Raw genomic sequence first — 4,261 nt, forward strand, 5'->3', positions numbered from 1 at the left:
CTGACCGCACGAGCATTAGTAGCAACATATAGCAGTAACGGCTCCTTGTCAATGGGAGCGGCGAGCATAGGCGGATTGGCCAATTGCCGCTTTAAGTCCTCAAATGCTTCATCAGCAGCAGAACTCTAGGCGAACTGATTCGTCTTCTTCAACATCTGATACAAAGGGATCGCCTTCTCACCAAGGCGGCTGATAAACCGGCTTAGCGCGGCAATCCGGCCTGCCAGGCGTTGAACATCATTGATACACTTCGGTTTAGCCAGGGAGGTGATGGCTGTGATCTTCTCCGGATTAGCCTCAATTGAAGGAAATATGCCCTAGAGGCAATAATAAGTTATTATTTATTTCCTTATTTCATGATAAATGTTTATTATTCATGCTAGAATTGTATTAACCGGAAACATAATACATGTGTGAATACATAGACAAACAGAGTGTCACTAGTATGCCTCTACTTGACTAGCTCGTTAATCAAAGATGGTTATGTTTCCTAACCATGGACAAAGAGTTGTTATTTGATTAACGGGATCACATCATTAGGTGAATGATCTGATTGACATGACCCATTCCATTAGCTTAGCACCCGATCGTTTAGTATGTTGCTATTGCTTTCTTCATGACTTATACATGTTCCTATGACTATGAGATTATGCAACTCCCGTTTGCCGGAGGAACACTTTGTGTGCTACCAAACGTCACAATGTAACTGGGTGATTATAAAGGTGCTCTACAGGTGTCTCCAAAGGTACATGTTGGGTTGGCGTATTTCGAGATTAGGATTTGTCACTCCGATTGTCGGAGAGGTATCTCTGGGCCCTCTCGGTAATGCACATCACTTAAGCCTTGCAAGCATTGCAACTAATGAGTTAGTTGCAGGATGATGTATTACGGAATGAGTAAAGAGACTTGCCGGTAACGAGATTGAACTAGGTATTGGATACCGACGGTCGAATCTCGGGCAAGTAACATACCGATGACAAAGGGAACAACGTATGTTGTTATGCGGTCTGACCGATAAAAGATCTTCGTAGAATATGTAGGAACCAATATGGGCATCCAGGTCCCGCTATTGGTTATTGACCAGAGATGTGTCTCAGTCATGTCTACATTGTTCTCGAACCGTAGGGTCCGCACGCTTAACGTTACGATGACAGTTATTATGAGTTTATGCATTTTGATGTACCGAAGGTTGTTCGGAGTCCCGGATGTGATCACGGACATGACGAGGAGTATCGAAATGGTCAAGACATAAAGATTGATATATTGGAAGCCTATGTTTGGACATCGGAAGTGTTCCGGGTGAAATCAGGATTTTACCGGATTACCGGGAGGTTACCGGAACCCCCCGGGAGTCATATGGGCCTTATTGGGCTTTAGTGGAAAGGTGAAAGGGGCTGCCCATAGTGGGCTGCGCGCCTCCCCCCCTCCCCTAGTCCTATTAGGACTAGGAGAGGTGGCCGGCCACCTCTCTCTCTCTTTCCCCCTTGGGAGTCCTATTTGGAATAGGATTGGGGGGGGGGGAGTCCTACTCCCTGCGCCTCCATAGGGCTGGCCGCACCCCTCCCCCTTGGATCCTTTATATACGGAGGCAGGGGGCACCTCTAGACACACAAGTTGATCATTGAGATCGTTCCTTAGCCGTGTGCGGTGCCCCCTGCCACCATATTCCACCTCGATCATATCGTTGTAGTGCTTAGGCGAAGCCCTGCGTCGGTAGAACATCAAGATCGTCACCACGCCGTCGTGCTGACGGAACTCTTCCCCGACGCTTTGCTGGATCGGAGCCCGGGGATCGTCATCGAGCTGTACGTGTGCTAAGAACTCGGAGGTGCCGGAGTAACGGTGCTTGGATCGGTCGGATCGGGAAGAAGACGTACGACTACTTCCTCTACGTTGTGTCAACGCTTCCGTTGCGATCTACAAGGGTACGTAGATCATACTCTCCCCTCGTTGCTATGCATCACCATGATCTTGCGTGTGCGTAGGAAATTTTTTGAAATTACTACGTTCCCCACAGTGGTATTCCGAGCCTAGGTTTTATGGTTTTGATGTTATTTGGCATGAGTAGAACACAAGTGAGTTGTGGACGATACAAGTCATAACTGCCTACCAGCATGTCATACTTTGGTTCGGCGGTATTTGTTGGACGAGGAACCCAGACCAACCTTACGCGTACGCTTACACGAGACCGGTTCTTCGACGTGCTTTGCACAAAGGTGGCTGGCGGGTGCCAGTTTCTCCAACTTTAGTTGAACCGAGTGTGGCTACGCCCGGTCCTTGCGAAGGTTAAAACGGAGTCTATCTTGACAAACTATCGTTGTGGTTTTGATGCGTAGGTAAGATTGGTTCTTTCTAAGCCCGTAGCAGCCACGTAAAATTTGCAACAACAAAGTAGAGGACGTCTAACTTGTTTTTGCAGGGCATGTTGTGATGTGATATGGTCAAGACGTGATGAGATATAAGTTGTTGTATGAGATGATCATGTTTTGTTGAAGTTATCGGCAACTGGAAAAATCCTTATGGTTGTCTCTCTATTGCATAAGATGCAAGCGCCAAATAATTGCTTTACTTTATCGCTATGCGATAGCAATAGTTGCAAGAGCAATTGTTGGCGAGACGACCATGTAACGACACATTGATATAGATCAAGATGATGGAGATCATGGTGTCATGCCGGTGACGATAGAGATCATGACAGTACTTTGGAGATGGAGATCAAAGGCGCAAGATGATCATGGCCATATCATGTCACATATTTTGATTGCATATGATGTTTATCTTTTATACATCTTATTTTTCTTAGTAAGATGATCTCTCACTAAATTATCAAGAAGGTGTTCTCCCTGAGTTTGCACCGTTGCGAAAGTTCTTCATGCTGCCCAGACACCGTGATGATCGGGCGTGATAAGCTCTACGTCCATCTACAATGGGTGCAAGCCAGTTTTGCACACACGTGGAATACTCAGGTTAAACTTGACGAGCTCATACTGCAGAATATGGGCCTCGGAACACGGAGACGAAGGTCGAGCGTGAATCATATAAGTAGATATGATCAACATAGTGATGTTCACCATTGAAAACTACTCCATCTCACGTGATGACCGTGTATGGTTTAGTTGATATGGATCACGTAATCAACTTAGAAGGATTAGAGGGATGTCTATCTAAGTGGGAGTTCTTAAGTAATATGATTAATTGAACTTAAATTTATCATGAACTTAGTCTGGTAGTATTTGCAAATTAATGTTGTAAGATCAATAGGCTTGCGTTTGTTTGCTTTCATATGTTTATTTGATATGCTCCTAGAAAAAATGTGTTGAAAGATGTTAGTAGCAAGGATGCGGAATTGGATCCGTGATTTGAGGTTTATCCTTCATTGCTGGCACAGAGAATTATGTCTTGATGCACGCTAGGTTGACAGACCTATTGGCAAGAGCAGATGGCAGACGTTATGAACGTTTGGCTAGCTCAATATGATGACTACTTGATAGTTTAGTGCCATGCTTAACGGCTTAGAATCGGGACTTCAAAGACGTTTTGAACGTCATGGACCATATGAGATGTTCAGGAATTGAAGGTTAATATTTCAAGCAAATACCCGAGTTGAGAGATATGAAGTCTCCAACAAGTTCTATAGCTAAAAGATGGAGGAGAATCGCTCAACTAGTGAGGCATTGTGCCAGATTGTCTGAGTAACTACAATCGCCTTGAATCAAGTGGGAGCTAATCTTCCAGATAAGATAGTGATTTGACAGAATTCTCTAGTCACCATCACCAAGTTAGTAGAACTTCGTGATGAACTATGAATATGCAAGGGATTAACGGAAATGATTCCAAGCTCTCGTAATGCGGAAATTGACGAAGGTAGAATCGAGAAAAACATCAAGTGTTGATGGTTAGACAAGACACTAGTTTTAAAGAAAGGCAGAGGGAAGAAGGAACTCAGAAGACAGCAAGCAAGTTGTTGCTCAGTGGAAGAAGCCCAAGTCTGGTTCCTAAGCTGAGACTAATTGTTTCTACTGCAAAGTGACTAGTCACTGGGAAGCGGAACTACCCAAGTGATTGCAAGATAGAAGGATGGCAGTGAACATAAAGTATATTTGATAATACATGTTATTGATGTGTACTTTTACTAGTGGTTTATTAGCAACCCCTCGTATTTGTGATACTAGTTCAGTTGCCTAAGATTAGTACTCGAACGGGAGTTGCAGAATAAACAGAGACTAGTTAAGGGTGAAGTGACGATGTGTGTTGGAAGTGG

Source organism: Triticum urartu, chromosome 2 (genome assembly GCF_003073215.2).
Source record: "Triticum urartu cultivar G1812 chromosome 2, Tu2.1, whole genome shotgun sequence".
NCBI lineage: Eukaryota > Viridiplantae > Streptophyta > Magnoliopsida > Poales > Poaceae > Triticum > Triticum urartu.